Source organism: Miscanthus floridulus, chromosome 7, assembly GCF_019320115.1.
Source record: "Miscanthus floridulus cultivar M001 chromosome 7, ASM1932011v1, whole genome shotgun sequence".
Classification (NCBI taxonomy): Eukaryota; Viridiplantae; Streptophyta; class Magnoliopsida; order Poales; family Poaceae; genus Miscanthus; species Miscanthus floridulus.
The window spans coordinates 31,864,926-31,886,222 of record NC_089586.1 but is presented as its reverse complement, the minus strand read 5'-3'; the positions used below and the strand labels follow the sequence as shown (position 1 = coordinate 31,886,222).

Below are 21,297 nucleotides of genomic sequence, written 5' to 3'. Positions count from 1 at the left end.
GCCACACAGCTTTTGCAGTCCTGCACTGCTGGTGCCTTGGCACGCCTGCTCCAGTCCAATTGGAAGTGCTACTGCTACACTTGCAAGCGTAGCAGCAGAGTCTTCTCTTCACTTCTCGAGCTCTGCTCTTCACCTCTCCGAGGGGAGGAGCCGAGCGGCGAGGCGATGGGTGCCAACTGCCTCGCGCAGACCAATGCACTCTTCAGGAAGAATCTCGTGATCCAGGTGATGCGTCCTCATCTCCTGATCAGTCAAATCTCTCTTCGTATTACTGGAATCTCGACTCTTTTTCGTAGGAAAAATTTTCTTTGCGGTTTGCCTCTGAAAAGGTTCATAGTTTCATACTAGTGCATGCTCGATCCTGTGGATTCCAAGGAACTGAAGAATGCAGCTCCTGTGTTCTAGTCCCAAGATTCGATCTTCTTCTTGCCGGAGCGCATACGAAAACCCCCAAATTAATTCTCTTCTCGCCGGGGTGCAATCAATCCTATTGCTTTTCGCTGATGAACTCTGACATGTTCTACCTACACTGTGAATCTGCAGAGGCGCAACCACAGGTCGAATTGCTGCCTCATCTGCTTCCCGCTGCTCATCTGCTTGCTACTCGGAGGGGTGCACATGATCGTGGCGATAGCTTATTACGCCAGTTCAGCGGCGCACAGGCCACGGATCGACTGCGGCTACTGCACCGCTAGCACCAACAGCTCCAGCACGGACACGGTAGGAGGCCTCGTTTGCCCAACCGAATGCCCCCTGCCGATCGCGCCGAAATGGCCGCCGGTGCTGCAGCTGCCGCCGGCACCGGACGACATGGACAGCGGTTCCTCGGCGTCGACCAATCTCAGGGGCGCTTCGATCAGAAGGTCGAACCCCCCCCGCGGCGACGTTCCTTGTCACTGGTACCAACCAGTCATTTGCAGAAAGTATGCACATCTTTAGTTTTGCGGTAAATGTTGGAGTTTCCTACTTGCAAAATGCTGTTATAGGTTTGGAATTCATGATTTCTGGTTCTTGCAGGTGTCATGAGTAACATGTTACCCAAGCATGGGGAGTTGAATTCTGCAGCCGACATCTCCAATATTGCTGATTTCGCACTGGTTGGTTCCCTAAATTGAGCTTTGTGTGATGCTCTGCTGCTCGCTTGTTGAATTGAGCCATTGATCTAACTCCCTGCGAAACATTTTCAGGGTACAGATGCAATGCGCTTTATCTCTAATGGCGCTGAGGAACTCGGTTCTGATTTTGACCACCGCAACCACCTCTTTTTCCTTCAGAGAAGCTGCACTCGGAACGCGACACTTTCTTTTCTAGTCCAAGAAGGTAGCAGCAATTTTACCAAAGGTGAGATTCTTAACGGCTGCCCAGGAGCTATGTAGAGAAATCAAACGATAATTTAATTTTTACAGAGTTGGCTTAACACAAATCTAGTGGGTACAATATGCAATTCTTTTATGATTTTTTAAGGAAAATAAAACTAATTCGCAAAAAGGAAAGGAAAAGGAAAAGGAAAACAGGTGGCTAATAGTAACATTTAGTGCATTATTACTACTATTTTTAGAATGGAATTTACCAGATATTTTTTTTCTACAAATATTCGACGAATTGGTTGAGACATTGATCAGATAGAGTACCTTTTCTGAAATATGACTAGACTAAGTCATTGTGAAATAAGATGAACCCTAACAGCTATTCTTATCTGAAAAACTGGCCTGGATCAGATGCGGACTGTATTGAAGGATTATTTCTCTGGCGAGAGGACTCATCAGTCATTAACAGTGAATCATATAGAGTTTATTACAAAGAGGATACGCAAGCCAATCAAATTGCTTCAGGTTTTACCATTCTTCTCCTTGATCATATCTTTTTCCCCCTAGCCCTAATTGACAACTCTAATCAACTTATATTATTCTGTTTACAGCATATGACCTCACAAGCTCAAACCTCAACAAGTTTAACTTGATTGTCTCATACAACTCAACATACAAGGGTGATACTCAATTGTCAATGTCGTTACCTTCACTTTCATTTTCACCAATATTGCTTCGAGTTCCACGGTTATTGAATCTGGTAATTGTTTCTTTTGACTGAAAAAAATATAATTTTCCAGGTGAAACATACTTGCCACAACATACTATTTTCCCCCAACACTCAGCTCACCATTATATAAATGTCATAAGGAACTAAGATGTAATGGTTTAAACTTCCTTGCTTTCTATATGATAGCTTCTGCTATCTGTCACCACACTCCTTTTTTTAAAAAAAAGTATTACACTTTTGAATGTTCTTTGAAAGTCAAAATCTTGTGTTACTAAATGCTTTCGTGTAGAAAAAATTATTCAAATGTTTATGCATTGTTTTACTTATTTTATGGTGCTCCTATGCAGGTCTCAAATGCATACCTTCAATTGAGGGGCAGTGATACTAAGATACAGTTTGAGTTTATTAAAGACATGCCTAGAGTTGCTCAACAAGAATTGCCTATTGATATATCTTTCTTAGTGGGGAAATTGGTTTTCGTATGGATGATAATGCTTCTTTTCCCTGTATGGTCTCCTTTACCGTAGACTGAACAGCATGTAGTAGATGGGAACTTCTTTTCTTTCCTGATATAGACATTAGTTAACTTGCATAATCAGATGTAAACTTGCTGCTATTGCAGGTCATCCTGAGCAATTTAGTCTATGACAAGGAACAGAAGCTAAGAACTATAATGAAGATGCATGGCCTAGGAGATATGGCATACGGGATTATATCATACTGTTATTTTCTTCTTCTATCGCTACTGTATATGCTCTTCTTGGTGTTTTTTGGCTCTCTTTTGGTAAGACGATTCATTTCACAATTTGACAAGATGCGCTGCGTTAATATTCCAAATAAAAGGGTACATTTTAGAAGTGTTAAGGTTGTACAAATGGTTAATAGTACACTAGTTTTAGTTTTTTTTTTTGTTTTCTTCTGATAATAGCTGCTTTCGATATGGTGAAAAATTATTTATAATATGTTGAAAGCATACATTAGGGACCACTTGTGCATTTCAAATCATGTGAATTACTTTGCTTTGGAAATAATACTTGTCTTTCTGTTGCCAGGCATAAAGTTATTTATATTGAGTGACTACAGGGTACAATTTGTGGTTTACTTCGCCTACATAAACTTGCAAATTTCGTTTGCTTTTCTTATAGCAACATACTTTTCAAAAGTCAGAACTGCTAGTGGTATGCTTCTACTCGAGTGTTTGCATTTCTGTTTGTTCAGATTCAGATGGTTCTAGCAAATTATTGACTATCATTATATGTAATTGTTTCATGCAGTGACTGGATATCTCTTCACAATTGGGTCTGCCTATTTAGGAGAATATTTATTCAGGCCTATTTTTGAAGATATGTCCATGTCAAGTCTGTGCCCAAACTACTTCCTACATTATGGCTAAGTCTGTTGTGATATATCTTATACCCCCCTACTATTACTTCTAAGAAAAAATATCATATTTTTCTGTGCTTCAGGAAGCTGGACAACACTTATGGAGTTCTTCCCACCATTTTCTTTGTACCGCATAATCTACGAGTTCTCTCCACCTCCATCACCTTTGTATCGTACAGACTTTTCTGGAATACACTGGGAAGACTTGAGTGATCACAAGAATGGAATGATAGACATTCTCATCATAATGGCAATCGAGTGGGCCACATTCCTTTTGTTAACATTCTTTTTGGATGAATTTGGCACCCTCCAAAACGGAATTAGAAAAATAGTATCAGCTTGTCACTCAAGCACAGATTGGAGCTCTCACACTTGTCAGATGCAGACTATTCAGCTTCAAGAATTCCTATCCTCAGTTGAAACAGACATGACTGATGTATTGAGAGAGGTGCACTTCCATATTATCTATCACCATTACCCTTGTGCATATACAATTCTATTTTTGTACGCTTTTATGTTCTGCTTGATTAAATCTGAATAATAGAATAAAGTAGACCGTGTGCTAACTTGATATTCTGAACACTATATCGACCAAACCACAAACCATCCCACCAAACTTGGATATTGCAGATAGTGTGACAAAGCAAGTTGAGATAAAATATTATTTGGAATTACTCTAGTACTCCTGCATGAATGTTGTTTTACCAAATTCTTGGCACAATAATATTGCTTTCCCCTTTTTCTGTTTTCAGAGAGAAATAGTTGAACAACTCTTACAAGAATCGGATAGCAGTTATTCAGTAATATGCGACAATCTTAAGAAAGTGTACCATGGAAAAGATGGAAATGCAGAGAAAATTGCTGTCACAGGGTTATCACTTTCTATGCAACGTGGGCAGTGTTTTGGAATTCTTGGTCCAAATGGTGCTGGAAAAACCTCTCTCATTAGCATGGTAAATACAAACAGTCTTAGATGCATAAATCAGTAATGTATACAGGATGTTTCACACTGCAGTTTCTCTTTCCCGGGAAATGTCACCAATTTAGGAGAGTTGCTATACCCATTTGTTTAAATCAGGAAACATCATGTTTAGAAGTTCCTGATTTCCTCTTTGTTCCAGAAGACTAGCTATTGTTCAATAGTTCATCGATTAGCTTATATAATTTATTTCTCATTGCTACATTACACTATCGACTTTGATTAACTCTTAACCTGACAACAGCTGACAGGATTTACTAAACTTACATCTGGCACGGCTTATATTGATGGAATGGACATACGATTGGACATGAACAAAATCTATACAAGAATTGGTGTTTGTCCACAATTTGAGTAATGTTAACTTCCTGTCTCTCACTAAGCTTGTGTTACAAAAAAGCAACTCGTATAATTCTGAACTAATTTTCTCTCAAAATTTAAGGCGGGAGATTTGTTAATTTGTGATCGCTACCCCTTTACGTTGATCATCTCCATGCAGCTTGCTATGGGAAACACTGACGGGTCGAGAGCATTTGATGTTTTATGGCAGACTTAAGAATTTGAGGGGTGGAGCATTAGATGTGGTAATGTCTGGCCACAGGTTAATCTGTACCTGTTTATTTTTGGGATTTATTCCATGAAATTGATTAGTTCCATTTGCCACCTTAAACTGAGACACCATCTAATTATTTCCATGCACTATCTGGTTCAAAGTCGTGTACTTGTATGTGACCCACATGTGGATATATCTTAATTCTGATTTTATTTCTCATTAATTTAGAAAAGGGAAAAATTGCGGCTTTAGCAACCACCTACAACAATTCTTAGTCACCGAGTTTTCAGCTCAATTGCTGACTATCAAATGAAGGGAAAGAGGACACATTAAATGGGAAACTATAAACAAAGTCTATTATTGCTTTTTTCATCCATTGCTCATGAAGATAAACAGAGCGACAACCTCCAAAGGTTTGGATGCCTTCATGTCATCTCCCTAGTGTCCTCATGTTGCATCGACGTCCAAAAACATTGCTAACATATTCCCTTGAAAGTAGTCTAAAAAAGGAAGTATATGTTTAAAAAAAACAAAATTATTCCGTGAACACCAAATTATTCAAATAAGAGCCACGACCCCTACAAAAATAGAGTTCTCTCCTCCTTCCCTATGCCCATTAGCAAATTCCCTAGCATATGATATGGGTTTTGGTGGGGATAACCTAGTTAGATATATGAACCATAGTCATAGAAAATGGGGGGTCAAAGGCATCAACCCTGAACGTCGACCCCAACCCGAATATGCAGGGTCATTTTCAATCCCTGCCATGTAAAAACCTCTCACAAGTAGCATACCATGTTCGTCGACCCTGTTCTCTGATCCTGTTGACCCAGAAGTTTTGTGACTATGATATGAACAATGTTTCAAATTGTTTTATCATGCCGACAATAAAAATATAGGTGTTTAATTGTTTATGCAATTACAGAAACACCACTTGTGACTACCAGTCTAGTTTCTTTTGGCTAAGTTATCCTTTGTTAAAATTTCATCTCATTGAAAGTACTAAAAGAATATCTTATCTTAAGAGGGATTCCAATTTTCAAATGAATTTGTTGGTAAAAGGGGTGTTTGTTCTGACTTTTCAGAAATTGGTACATTGACGTACTAAAAATTGACCATGATTATGTAGGTGGTTCCAGTTAAAAACATCCCTCTTGTCAGGAAGTTCTATTGGCTACTGATTATGCCAGGCAATCAATTTGTCACAAATTAAAGCTCTTTAAAAGAGATATTAACATGCATTTGATTCAAGACATTCTCAACACTAGCAAGTGGGTAATAAACAATATTATATAGCCTAGAAAAATTCTCATTCAGGGGTGTTTAGCCTATCTAAGTATCTTCCTAGAACCTAGTTTGTAAGCTACCCCCTCCATTACAAATTGTAAGTCATTCTGGCTTTTGTAGGTACATAGCTTTTGTTACGCATCTAGATATACATTATGTCTAGATATACAGTCAAAAATATGTATATAGAAAAGCGAGAATTCATGTTGTAAGTATCTCATATTTTAAAACTCCCACATCGCAGAAATTCATCCTGGATATTTTAAAAGACCTTTTTTTTTTCCAAAACTGAGTCACCTATCCTATTTTCTATTCATGTTGCAATAACATCGATCACACATTTACAATTATGTGTTGTGTATCAATCAAATCAAAGTACTGTTTCTTTCCTCCAGGCTGTGGAACATTCTCTGAAAAGTGTAAGGCTATTTGATGACGGTGTTGCTGATAAGCGTGTGGCAAAATACAGTGGTGGCATGAAGCGTCGTCTCAGTGTTGCTATATCTCTGATTGGTGATCCTAAGGTACATGTATTTACATACCTGACCATAATTCAGGAAACAGAGTGCATTTCTTGTACAGTTAGAAAGAGTGGTATTTGCGGCAAAGCAATGTGGAATGCTGTATTTCTTGTACAGTTTGCCCATGTAAAAGGTTGTGTGTTTGGAGCATTTTGTAGGTTGTTTACATGGACGAACCAAGCTCCGGACTGGACCCAGCGTCAAGGAGAGCACTGTGGAATGCTGTGATGTCTGCCAAAGAGAACAGGGCCATAATTCTCACAAGTACAGTATTCCATCTATATATGTTTTCAGACACCGCTCCATTCTCTCAGTTTCCCTAACGACAGTACTTTTCTGTCAGCTGCCATCTTGAACTTGACAACATAATTGTGCCTTCCAACTTTCAGCGCATTCGATGGAAGAGGCTGAAGCTCTATGCGACAGGATAGGAATCATGGTAAACGGGAGTCTTCAGTGCATTGGAAACTCCAAAGAGGTAGGCTTATCCATGTGATAAGTCTGTAGTTCTGTACTGATCTACACATACTTGCTAAAAGATGTCCGACGTTTTTCCAGCTGAAAGCCAAGTATGGAGGCACATATGTGCTCACCATAACAACTGCTGCGGGCGAAGAGGAGGTGGTAGAGCAGCTCGTCCGGTCCCTCTGCCCTGCAGCGAACAGAGTGTACCGCATCTCGGGGACGCAGAAGTTTGAGATGCCGAAGCAGGGGCTGAGAATTAGTGAGGTGTTTCAGGCCATGGAGCATGCCAAGAGCTGGCTGAACATCGCTGCCTGGGGCCTATCTGATGCAACGCTGGAAGATACCTTCATAAAAGTTGCCAGCGAGAGTGACGTATCCTCCGTGTAGGCTGTAGATAGAGGTGGTATTTGGACTTCTTTAGATTGGCAACATTCGATCGACTATGTATCCTGTGATAATAATTAACCGTATCTTGTACTGTTCCTTCTATTCTAAATTGTAAGTTATTTTAGCTTTTCTAGATCGATATGGCTAGCATCCGTACATCTAGACGGACGCGTGCGTTTGGATGCCCGCGTAGCCTGCCCCGTCCGCTAATTCGCCCCCCCTCGGTTGTTGCGCCCACGCGTCTAGACGACTTGCCTCGCATGCGCAGTCCTGCCTGTCTCGATTTGACCCACCCCGTCCGCCTGGCCGTTAGCCCCGCCCCGCACGCGCACCTTGCCCCGTCGCGCCCCGACCGCCGGCCCCAAGCGCGCCGCGCGCCACGTCGGCCGGGCTTGGCTCACCGCGTCCCATTCCCCGGCGCTCTTGCCATGCCACCATCACTCGCTGCACCACCTGACTGAAACATATTAAATATTTGGAACATACTGTTGCAACATATCTGTGAAACATATGCAACATCCAGATCAAAACGCTTATAACCTACGTCTTGAACAGATAAAACATTTTTGAACAAATGCTTGCAACATGCCTTAGAACACTTGCAACATCCCTGATCTACCTTTTCAATATCCATATGAAACAATTGCAACATACCTCTCAAACTTCTGAAACATTTGAAACATACATTTGCAACATAGGGGAGGAGAGGCTTGGGGCGATCCGTCAGGGCGGGAGGCGGCGGTGAGCGACGGCTCGTGAGCGCCACTAGCATCCCGTTACGCTCGTTGGTACCCTTGGCTCGGCTGGGATGACCCGAGGTGCCTCGGGACGTGTGCCCAGCGGGCATCAGCAGGGGTGGCTACGCGCGAGGCATCCCAATGGCGTTGGGTTAGGAAAGAGGCTAGGGAGGCGCTCTGCTGTCAGCGGACGCGAGATAGAGAGCGAGAGATGGGGGAGAGCAGAGACAATGCATGTAGGATGAGGGCACGGCGAGGGATGGCCGCGGCGGTCGGGCCGCGCGATTCGTGAGTCGAATCTACACGGGTCGGGTGCGTGACAAGCAGGGCGAGCGATGGGAGGGAGCAAGTGTCGCAGGCGAGGCACGCGTCGCAAGCGGGAGCGAGCAGCGTGGGTGGAAGCGGCGAGGCGGAGTGTGGCGCGCGGCGTCTGGATGGATGGACGCCAACGTGAAAGCATTATCGTTTCTTTTTTTTGAGCCTAAGGCATTATCGTTTCTAGATACATAGTAAAACCGTGTATCTAGAAAAGTCATAATGACTTACAAGTTACAATTTGGAACAAAGGGACTAACATATATGCGATGTTGTTCAAATTTACCTAATATTTAGCTGATTTTTTATCAGAATTTGATGAATAGACACAAGAAGAACGGAATGAATTATATTTTTTTATACAAGGATTAACTTATGGGTTTATTTGAAGTCTAGACTTGACTAGCCTAAAAATTTGAATTGGGCCGAAATTTTTGATCGTTATGATGTTGTTTCAGGTCTTACTGAAACAGATGAATTTCACCAAAATTCATTTATTTTAGACCAAATCCCAAAACGCTACTTCACACAACATGTCATAAGGGAAGTCTCATTGAAAGTACAATTCGCAAGACAATCCGAGGGCTAATGAGATCTCAACCCCAACGTGTCCAAATTCCAAAAGGACCACATTAGTGCTGTAAAATTGCTTACGATCCATCTCACGTAGACATAGGATGACATACACATAGCATCTCTCATTCTCTCTTACCCTTTTCTTGTTTTCTCGTGTAAAATGGTTAACTTAAAAGTACTATGTTGAAATGACATGGATTATAACTTGGCATGAAACTATTTAAACAACCCAAATGAGGTTAATTCTACAAAAACACGACACATGGGCCACGACGGGTTGAAACCAGAACACTAACGGATCAGGATATTACATTGTCTTTTGCTTTAGGGCTAACACCCTCTTTCAAAGTTGGCGCCCTTGTTGGTGAGAATATTGGTTCTAAATATTGACTCCACGGGGTGCCGAGGTATTACACGTGCAATAGCAATTGACTGCCCTAGGTTAATTTGCTGGCGCCCCTAGGACCTTGTGGTTGGCCTACTCGTGCCATGGCCTGATTGTCCGAGTCCGTGTGCGTCACAACATATGGCTCGTCTTTCACCTTTTTTTAACCTTATAACATATGCACATAACAGTTACATATTTAAGGTGAGCTATTGTCCAGCTAATTGTTCATACACGATTAATCCTTATTAGCACCTTGCACTCATTAGACTCGCTCCGATCTAGTTTATAAGGTGCGTATGCATATCATGATTCAAGCTTTACGATCTTTGACCAATAATTAGGATAACATTTTTAACTATTATAATACAAATTTGATATTTTTTAGATTTATAATCAAATTCATTATTCAATAACTATAAGTTGATAATTATAAATAATATAATACAACAGGAATAAATAATTAAAGTGAAATTTGAGAGAACTACGTCTTATAAACTGGATCCAAGGTACATATGTAGTTTTTAGATAATGACACAACAAGTTATATATTTGCTAGTTTTAAACTATTGTTCCACTCTTGCCTCCGCCTAGGCTCTAGGGCTTCTCTCCTTCTTCTGCTCCGGTGATTTGCTGGTGGTAAGGAGGGAGACCCATCTCTCTTTTTTTGTAGTTTTCATATCTAGTTTGCTTAGGGCTTAGTACAAATTAATTTATCGACGAAATCAGATGATTTTCGATCGGGATCTTGTTATCGCGATGACTTCGGTGGTTGTCATGACGAGATTACCATTGCAGGCGTTGATTTCATCAGCAGGCGGCCAATTTGTGGCCATTATAAGCAAGGAGAGGGGTGTTCCTGGGCACTCTCAACGTTGACAATTACTCCGGGCCATTGATCTCATCATCGATGGTCGCGGGGAGGAAATCAAAGTTTGAAGGTAATGAATCTGCATCCTATGTTGTACCTAACAATGCAACTGCCAATGTTCTTTCATCGATTCAGATACGTTTTGAACTGGTCCCAAAACGTTGGATCATGTGGCATGTCAATGTTTTGGGGTTGATCATTGGATTCGTCTTCACTCTGGCTTCGGTGTTCAACAAGGCTGTGCTCATCAAAAAACAACTATGGAAGAAGACTATGGACGAATCTGGATAGAACCTATTGTACCCTTTTAATTTCAGATTTTTCCGTATGTAATATGTGGATGTAATGTGCCAAGTTTTAATATAATTGCCCCTTCACTTCAGAAAAAAATAATGTTCCACCAGTAGCCTACTCTCCCCGTGGGGAGGATAAATATAAAATCAAGAAGAAGAATAAATAATAAAGAAAGAGAAAAAAAAGTAAGAAATAAGAAAAAAAGAGAGGAAATTGTAACAGAAATGAGCGACGAACGGCCCAGAAGGCCCGTGCGGGAGCGCTCCCTTGGGCCGAACAAGTCCGAACTGGGCTACAGCCGCCCGCCGCATCCTTTCACTTCACGACGCGTGCGCGCTCTCTCCCTTCTCTCTCGCCGCCACCCGCCGCCGCCGCCGCCCTACGCCAGTTGCCGAGGTCCTTCGTAGGTCTCTTTGCCGGCGTCGAGCACCAGGTATTCCCACTCCTTCTCTTCCTTTCCGCGAAACTCTCCCAAACCCTAAGGTGTTCCCACTCCTTCTCTTCCTTTCCGCGAAACTCTCCCAAACCCTAACTTAATTTGTGGTTCCGCCCCTGGTACGTTTGATTAGTACCATACGGGCGAATTAATTAGAAATAGATGAGTTTATTAAGCGAAATCCGCCCCGCTCCATTGCCTCCACGGGCAGATACACGGCTGTCAGCTGCGAAAGATGCCTCAGTGCACAAAAAAAAAAGAGGCCACCGAGCCCAGCCGTTGACCCTTGCACCACAACGAAAATATGTGTGTGCTTGGGCACGGACGAACAATATGCAGTGAAAAGATCTTCTCCGAGAGTGAGATGCACAGCCGTAAAAAAAATAAAAATAGATAAAAAAAGCGCGCTTTTGTACTTTGTGTTTAATGCCAGACAAAATTCAATATGATATTTAAAATCCAAGAGTCAGTTGCACCTAGAACTGCCTCTATTACCCACAGACCACATAAAAGGTTGTTGCCACATGATCTGAATTTTTGCCATAATGTTTCCCGTTCCCCAATAAATTTATTCTTACGGATTTGTAGTTCTGTACATTTAGCTTTCTGTATGTTCATAGGTCTTTTTCAAAATCAATTACAGTTGATAACAATGAAAAATACCACTTCAGTCAGCTGCACCCATATCATTGCATTGCATTGCTGATTGTCTTGTCTGCAAAAGGTTCCAGCCAGCTTTGGCAGTGCAGGGGCTGCCAAACTAGTCACTAAAGTCGTTGCAGTACTGGACATATTATAGTAGCTGTCCGCTATCCTTCCCTTTTCATTAAGGAAAAACAAGATCGTTGATTCATTTGTGTTCTCTGTTTTTTTCCGGAAGAGCTGGTAATGTGGCTTCCAGGGAAAACAGAATTTTAGTGAAGGGTAAATGTGGAAGAACAAAAAAAAACATCTATCTTTCACTTTATTTACCTCGTATGAATCATACTTTCATGTCCAGATCCATCTTTTTGATGAGAATATGAGATAGATTATGGAACAATCAGTTTACCACAACATTTGAATTAGTTTGAGTATTATTGTGTTTTACTAACTAATTTGCATGCGGTATGTGCTGCAAGGGACTTTTATGTTTTATTAAAGATGACTATTGCAGATATGCCTTTCCAACAATACTAGAAACACAGACACACCGGCATATCATGTCGGAATGGTATATGGGTAGGGAGCTATCTAGTCATGGGTGTGCAGGAGGCTGACATCCTTTCCCATTGGTGTTGTGCAGTCCCCTAGACTCGAGATATATACTGATGCCCTAGTATGTAGCCTGTTTATGGACGACTATATGTACATATGCATGTGAGCGCAGATCATCTCAGCAGAAGTAAATCATCTCATAGGACCACCCACTGAAGATTGGCTGAAGGAATGGTAGAGATGCATCTTTAGCTATTAAGCTATATAAAGAAGAGCACTGGTAGCTCCAAGCTGCTGGTGATGGGTTGAACTGTGTCTACTGCATTGCCGTGGCTAGAGTCAGTTGTAGTGCTCATCTGAGGAGCTATGATCCTTTATTTGCTTTCTGGGAGAGATAAATATGAACTTTTGTTGGGTGAAGAACATGTAGTGACTATAATGCTGAACTGTAAACTGCTTTAAACCCCTCAGACTCTGGGGATGTTTATTCCATAGAACACTAAGGAAAAAAGATAATTCATGGGATAATATCTTGGTCTGTTGATTGTGCAGGAGCTCTCAGTTTTAGTTTACTGTAGAGCTGCTGATCAACCAACCTGCATATTAGTATGTATGACCAATATATATAGCAGAAGTTAGTTCGTGTAGACAGTTGTTTCCGTCCAATAGCGTGAATTGCAGATTAAGTTAATATCAATCTTTTGTGGTATACATAACATAATGGTCTATAAATAAAGAAAATGTATTGCAATAATGGGGACATGTACATCCTTGTCTTGCGTAAGTTGTACTGTTGGACTTTGATGTTAATAACATTTTGCAGATCCCGCAAGTCAGGTAGCACCATGCCCTGTTCTCAGCGGCTGCAATGATTTTCTCTGTGACCAAATAGAATTTAGATTGTAAGAGCGGACAAGGCTATTCTATTTATAACCTCATGGGCAAAAAAATACATGTTCTGAACAAGATATCTAAATCATTTATATACCTCACTGCTTATTTCTCTATAGTCTGAAGTGGATCATTGTTCTCTCTCTCAAGCTCAGGGAGAAGGGGAGCAGCAAGGAGGTATTGTAAATTTGAGCTCCTAAACATGGATAGATTCTGGAATAAATTATCAAACACCCTTGACGTTCAAGACTTGCCAATGCAAATCATGTTATAGCCTTATAGGTGGTGTAAATTATGAGCCTTTATAAACCTGCTGTAGATAAATGCATATATAGAATGCTGTAACAAATGTTTGTGGGACTGGACTTTTTTTAGCTTAAAAATTCCGTCAAGCTATTACTGAATTGGGCAACGAAATTAGTGAATTAATCTTGCATTGTGCGAGAACTTTCTGAGTATTCTATTAACGTAAACGTTACCTTTTTTTAAAACTGCTTGGCGTATAATGTTCCACTGTAGGGATGCAGAAGAAGCAAAAGCTAGAGCGTGCTTGGAGGGAGTCCATTTGGCAAATAGATGGCCTGATATCCCGATGATCCTTGAGTCTGATTGTCAATCGGTGGTAACCCAGCTCCAAGCCAAAATCCATGATTGCTCTGTGTTGTGGTAAGTCGTAGAGGAGGCGCGTGATGTCGGTGGACAGTTGAGAAGGATGGACATGGTCAAGATAAGTAGAGATCAAAATAAACTGGCGCATGAGCTGGTGCAGTTTGCCATTAGGTTTAGGAAGTGTCAGTCCTTTTTTTTTGCTTGCTTTCCAGAGTGGGTTAAGTCACTCTCTTGTAAGTATGCTACTTAAGTGTTAATTTTTTTCCACAAAAAGAAAAAAATAGAAGAGAGTTTACACACCCCTTAAAGGGAAGGAAGCTGAGAGAAGATATTTTGGATGGTTTAGAATTCGCCCTCCAGCGAACCAAGCTCCTCCTCCCTCTCTGCTTGAGCTCCAACCCGCCATGGCTCCTCCTCCCTCTTTGCTCGAGCTGCGCCCAACTCTGACCCTCCATGGCTCCTCCTCCCTCTTTGCTTGAGCTGTGCCCAGCTACAACCTGCCATGGTTGCCATTGTGGGGCCCAGCTCTTCCCTGCCATGGACACCACCAAGGGGACCAGATCCGCACCTCCATGGCAGCCGTAGGGCTCCTCCCCGCCATGGCTGCCCCAAGGGAACTGCAGATCGACGGCGTAGCTGTTCGCCTGCACCTTGCCTCCCGAGGCAGTAGTGAGGGTCCCAACTCCGCGTCGAGGAAACCGCACTCACGGCAGAGGTACGCCGAGGTTCCGGGATCCCCACCGGCGGCGGTCTGCATGCCTCAGCTACATACATCACTACACTTCCACTTGACACCTATTTAAATGGTTTGTCTCGCCGCTACCTTATCCTATTTCCATACTTCTGTCGCTCCATCCCCGTACGGGTGGAGAACCCGTTGCTGTCTCGGCTGTGCTACCGGAGGCTCTAGGGAAGTCGGAGGAGAGAGCACTCATCTTGGAGTGGGCTTACTACTTATATGCTTTCAGCAGTTATCCTCTCCATACTTGGCTACCCAGCGTTTACCGTAGGCACGATAACTGGTACACCAGAGGAGCGTCCTTCCCAGCCCTCTCGTACTAGGGAATCCTCTTCTTCCTCAAGTCCAGCCACATCCTCGTCTCCTTCCTCAACTCCGGTGACCTCGTCAACGTCGCTCCTAGACAAGAAGTCGCCAGCTCACCACCGTCATGTCGTCAGGGTGGGGGAAGAAGACGAGTCAATTCAATTTGTCGAGATCTACATCCAAACATTTATTTTGTATTTGCCATGTCCCTAGATTCCAAATAGCAATTCTTCTGCATCCAAACATCTGATTTGGTATTATATCCCATTTCCTATACTCGTTTGATTTGGCATTGGTACCCGATTCAATGCCAGCCATCCAATATCTACATCCAAACAAACCCTAAGGGATATTGTTGAGGCTTCTCAATGCCTAAAGACTGGCATTTCTTTTCTTCTAAATTTCCTAAGAGATGAGGAGAGTGAGATTTGATCGATTTTTTATGCGTAAACATTACCTTTTAGATGAAGTAGAAAATGAGGCTTAAATTTACATGCACATCATGGTATTATTATCAAAATTCAGACCAGATCACACAGTTGCACCTAGTTCTACAAAGATCAATAGAAAGTATGGCTAAAATGTGCATGCATAGGGCATGCATAGGTTCTACAAAGACCAGGTCTCTCTCTGAATTCTCGCATAGAACCAGTCCACAAGCTTGACCACCGATCTGGCGAGTGCTAAATAGTCAGCACCAGCGTACCATATCTCCCACAACTAAAAAGACTAAAGACGTTTTGGTGCGACAAAAACTTCGCCTCACCTTCCTGCCGCCCGTGCGAAAAAAATTCACGTTGCCGCTCTGCCTTTGTCGTGCGATCCCGCGACTCCGCGATGCCGATTGTTTCATCGCCGACAGGTGGGCCTCCCTTCCCGCGCGCCATGAGCACCTGTGATACCGCGACACCAAGTGGGCCTCCCTCCCTGCGATCACGTTGATCGCGCACCACGTTCCCTTCCTCATGCGATCCCGGTCATAGAAAGCACGACGACGTCGACCAAAGAGTCCCTGCTCAAGTACGTGCTCAATGCCCAGATGGACCATCCAGTGTTGTGGATTAGAGTGGTGTACTTAACTGAGACATACAAATTTGCATTAAATAAGTTTACATGAAGTTGGGTTCCATGATATGATTTTTCATTATAAATTTGTTTCAATATTATATACACTATTATTGTCCAAAAGCAGCAGATGGAGCGATGATCCTAGAGATTGTATGGTCAAATTGAGTCGTGCTTCAACTAATCCTTTTTTTTGATCGCGTGCTTCAACTAATCCTGATATCAGACAAATGGTATGCCTTGATCTATGCCACATTGGTTGTATAGTATTACTGGATTTCCCATATTTGTGATGTGTGGCTTTTTTCTATTTCTTGCAGTTTGATTATTGGTACGTATATATATATATATATATGCAATGAGTGGGTTTGTAGTGGTTTCTTATAAGAGTTGCAGTAATAGTTGTGGTCATGACTCCAATTTGGGTATGCATGTTTGAGGATATATATCTGGTGATGTTGGCGTACCAATTTCTTTCTGAAGGTCTTGGTTCAGCAATCGTTATTTTTTGGTCCAAGGAGCTGTTGCATGTTGGCCTTGCTTTCAGCAATCGTTATTTTTTTCTGTGGATTTGCATCTGATTGCCCTGCATATTTGCATGAGTAGGCTACAGAAAGTGCAACGATTGCTGGAGCGTCAAGGATAATTGGTGTTGACCTGAACCCCAACAGACTCGAAGAAGGTGTCCCTTTGAATCAAATGACTGAATCCTCATTTTGTCATGTTGTTTTGATAATTCAGTAACCTCATCTATTTATCTATTTTCAGCTAAGAAGTTTGGTTGCACCGAATATGTGAACCCAAAAGACCACAAGTGCATGTCTGTTTCTTTACCTGAGCTAACCTGTGACAGTTTATGCAAAACTTGACCATAGTATCCAATTTCCTGACGCTTTAGGTACTTGTTGAGATTACAAATGGAGGGGTTGACCGTAGTGTGGAGTGCATTGGTACCATCAACGCCATGATCCAGGAATTTGAATATTTCATGATGTAAGGCCTGAATAAACACATCATTGTTGCTATTATTTGCAGTCTGTTCTATTTAGATTAAATTTTATTCAATATCTCTACTCGATCTAAATCCAGGGCTGAGGTGTTGCTGTGCTGGTGGCCTGGTGGGTGTGCCACACAAGGATGCTGAATTCAAGACTCACCCAATGAACTTGCTGAACGAGAGGGCCCTGAAGGGAACCTTCTTCGACAACTACAAACCACACACAGACTTGTGCAATGTCATTGAGCTGTACATGAAAAAGGTAAATGCAAAGTGCTATTTCTTCGGGAGCCTGGTTACTTGAGCTTTGCTGAAATTAATAGGCTCCCAAACATCAGCTTGCTCTTGCTACAACTCTGCTTGTTTGTGCGCATGAGTTAGAGGTGGAGATGTAGATGTCAATGCATCTGGATCATTTTTGTGCAACCTTGTTATATGTTAACTGCTACTATTTTCAGTGAACAGATTTCTCCCAAATCTTGTATTGATATTGCTTCTCTGAGTTTTTGTGACTGGCTAGATTCTATCATTAGCAAGCAACTTATGTGCCTTATTATCACGTACAGAAGGAAGACCCGCAAGGTGGGGGTGAGTAGGCGAGGCTGGGTTGTTGCTGTAGCGGTCAAGCTATTGTCGGTTGATTAGTTGTAAGCGTGAGCTGTCATGTGGGCCTGATGGGCCAGTAGTGTATAAAAGGTCGTTGCCTGTAACTGAATGAACCATCGAATGAATGAATCCTGAACTCTAAAATATCTTGTTCTTCCAGAATACTCTGTTCCTGCCTAAACCCCCCCTGTTCTTGCTCCTTATCCTGAATCCTATCCAGTTCCAGTTCACGCCGGGATCTTGATCCTTTTGCTGTCGTCGAGTCGTCCTGGCGTCGAAGCGGCAGCCTTCGAAGATACAGCAAGAGATGGCACAATCCCTTGAAGAACTCACCACGAAGTTTCACAAGTTATCCACTCAATTCGAAGGATTCCAGGAGATGATGCTGGAATCCCTCGACATGTGGAGCGGGATGGAGGCCTGGAGATTTACTGCGGATGAGTCATTTGGAGTTTTGCTCGAGAAGACGACGAGCGTGATGGAGCGGATCGATTCTGCGACGACACGAATCATGCGATTGGAGCAGCATCTGTCGCCCCCCTCTGCTACCGCTACCGCACCCGCACGCACCTCATCCGACGGGGTTCGACTTGAACTCGGCGCCCCACCCGTCAGCGCGCCTGTCCGCGGTGGACGACAATCTGCCCAGCGGGCACCACCAGCCTCAAGATCACCGGGTGCTTGGCGGTGGGATCCTCGGACCCCCGCCACGCCTGGTCAATTTGCTTGGAGAAAAAAAAGATAATAGAGCAATAAAAATGGAAAAGTTGGATATATAACAAGAGCATGGGCAAGAATAGCCTAGAGGAAAGAGATATATTGCATCATGTGTTGCCATCATGGCTTGAAATTGTAGGTGGAGCACGGTAGCTTTGAACGAGCCATATCTCTCTTTCTAACTGACATGTTGCCATCCATATCATTTGTTGCCATCATGGATTGATGTGTTTTTTATCCTAAATTATGGAGTGATTTCTTTTTAACTGTGCTTGCGTATGGCTGGACTATTTTTCCATTTTCTAGGGTCTGCACTAATGTATGTAGCTTTAATTTCTATGTCTTTTCAGTCCAACAAACACGGAATTTACTAGATGAGAGGAAAAGGAATACCAAAGATCAAACTGCAACAAGAAGATCAAAGTGCTCGTGGTGGTTGTTTTGTTCCATGTCTTCCTTGATGTAAAACATTATTCAAAAGAAATTTATCTTTGCGCAAGCAAGAAATGAGTTATGTGTTGTACTTGTACATGACAAACATCTTAGTTGTGTACTTAAGTGATCTAGCTTGGTTGTGAGTATTTTGTGTAAAACATTGTACAAGTACAAATGTTGATCAGGTTGAGAGGAAATTGTAAGTATGGTCTAGCCGGATTCAAATGAGCATTGACCCTGAGTGGTCGAGGTGGAACCGATTGCACGTTGCCGTTCACCTCAGGACATGCAAAATGTAGGCTCCATGACGTGATGATGGCTGGAGGGGTATATGGTGGTTGCCATTATTTTAGTCTTTCAAGAAACTACAGATCAATTTAGTCAAAAATAATTTTAGAGGTTAGTATATATATTTTCAAATATATATGTGGTTGTATGATAATTAGTGGACTTACAATGTAATTAGACAGTACCAGTTTGTGATATCTTTTGGTGCTTTTAAATTACATCCTAAATATTGCTGATATAAAAAATTATCTTAGCCGCATTACGGAAATGTCGATACAGTAGAGTTTATAAGCCTGTGACGCCGCGCTCTCCGTGATTGTTAATATCATAAACTTTGTTTTTTGGATTAAATGTCACTTTAACGTTGGTATTTATTTTCACAATATTGTTATCTTATCGTGCGATCTTTATCTGTCCCGTAGCAACGAACGGGCACGCTACCTAGTCTACCTATATATTTTTGTTTTCTTATATTGTTGTCACGTTTCTTGAAATTAGAGAGTATAGAATTACAAAGGCCAGAAAAACAAGTTGACTATCTTCAACAGAAGGACTCCGAATATATGTCATTTCTGATCCATGGATTATTCCCTATCACACCAACACACGACTAGTTATAGTAGTATCGAAGTTATGTTCTAAAACTATTCTGTCGCCCATACTATTGTTGAGCGCCAAAGATCTTTTCTTTTTTGCATTTTGACTATCATATAAAACATCTTCAACACAATATCCAAAACAAGTTCCGAAAACCTCATTTTGGAGATGAATAAGAAAACTCACGCTCCAACACACGCTGGTTCCCAAATTTCTCGTGCGTCTAATCCAAATTTACTGCTCCCGGCCTCCGGTGTCTAGTCACCTCGTTCACGCCATCTGTCGTCCTCCCTCCACAGTGTTCACACCCCATCCATATCCGGCGACAACACGCACCCTGCCTTGGCTCCCATGACGGAGCCAGAATTTTGGAGGAAGATATTCCACGTACAAAATCTTTTTAATATAAATATGTATTGTATTGAATCATAAGTTCATAACATAATAACCATAACAAATTTATAGTAATAACCGAAGTATAGTGACTGCCGAGGGAGGGGGGTGATGGGGGGGGACTCTTTGTCCAAAACTCCGGGGACTCTTTGTCCAAAACTACAGATGCTTCTCATGCTTGGAACGAGTGAAATGGGTTGAAAAGAAGGCGATTTGTGCATGGAGCTCGCTGGCGATGTTTGGCAGGGTATGCAGTTCTGGTTCAAGCGCTAGGTGTTGGGTTCGATTTGGGCTAGGCTTGCACGAACGTGGGCCTTTGTCACACTCTGGGGCCTTTATCGGAGACAAGTCAGTCAGCTATTTGAGTAATTGAGTCAATTCCTCAAAAAAAAGAGTGTAATTGAGTCAAAGCCAACCTGAACGATTTTTTGCACCCCCCCCCCCCCCCCCCCCCCCCGCAGAATGGTGTTTCCCTGTATGATGATTTACTAGAATATATAGGACGGATCAACACCTTCAATGTTGGCATGGAGTCATGCAGGCTCGATCACCGGCCTGGATGGCTAGCTATCAGGCCCTGCTGTTGCATGCTAGGTCCGGGACAGGGTTGCCCTTCAATCATGAGTACGTACTCCTACGTACGTATAGGTTGCAAGTCCCTCCAAATTTTTTAGTTGTATCTGTATTGCAATTCACTGGCTGCCGCACGCCTAACCGCCGGTCCACTATGGAGAACCTGGTGCCGCCGTCAAAGGCCATGGACCCTTGGTGCTCTACTGCTCTTCAATGGGCTGATGCTGTAAGTCCCGCACAGGTTAGGGCATGTTTGGATTCTGGTGGATTATAGGAGCTAGCTTCTAGAATCTACAAAGAGTTCTAAACAGCCATAGCTTTTATCCATCTTTTATAATCTAGAGCACCCTTGATTCCATAATCTAGGAAGCTGAGCAAACCTAGCTTTTTTCAACTTCTAGACATCAAAAGACAATTCTACCCCTCACTATTTCTCTCTCCATTATGTTAGAAAACAAGGACCAAGGGCATTATGGTAATTTTGCTCTATAAAGTAGCTTATCTCAGATTTTACAAGCTATGGATCCAAACAACATACCAATTCCACTTTTATTATAATCCACCTTGTAGCAATCTACCTTTTAAATGTCAGCTTTCATAGTTCATGATGTATCCAAACCGTCTTGTGGGACTTGCAGTAGGCGCATGCTCTACACTC

At 42.3% G+C, this 21,297-nt stretch overlaps 2 long non-coding RNA genes and 1 pseudogene across 3 annotated transcripts; all 3 read left to right on the top strand.

Moving 5' to 3' along the window:
- The first annotated feature begins 58 nt into the window (after positions 1 to 58).
- LOC136466823 (ABC transporter A family member 8-like) lies at positions 59 to 7,714 on the top strand (annotated as a pseudogene).
- Positions 7,715 to 11,086: 3,372 nt separating this feature from the next.
- On the top strand, positions 11,087 to 14,222 carry LOC136466825 (uncharacterized). The gene is made up of 2 exons (XR_010761464.1): positions 11,087 to 11,223; positions 13,834 to 14,222. It is a non-coding gene; the product is annotated as an uncharacterized lncRNA (long non-coding RNA).
- Positions 14,223 to 14,250: 28 nt separating this feature from the next.
- Positions 14,251 to 19,125, top strand: LOC136466827 (uncharacterized). Of its 2 annotated transcripts, none has more exons than XR_010761466.1 (5): positions 14,251 to 16,715; positions 16,802 to 16,853; positions 16,932 to 17,026; positions 17,123 to 17,292; positions 18,704 to 19,125. It is a non-coding gene; the product is annotated as an uncharacterized lncRNA (long non-coding RNA). The 2 variants fall into 2 exon arrangements; XR_010761467.1 differs by lacking the exon at positions 18,704 to 19,125 and adding an exon at positions 17,597 to 17,685.
- The last annotated feature ends 2,172 nt before the right edge of the window (positions 19,126 to 21,297 follow it).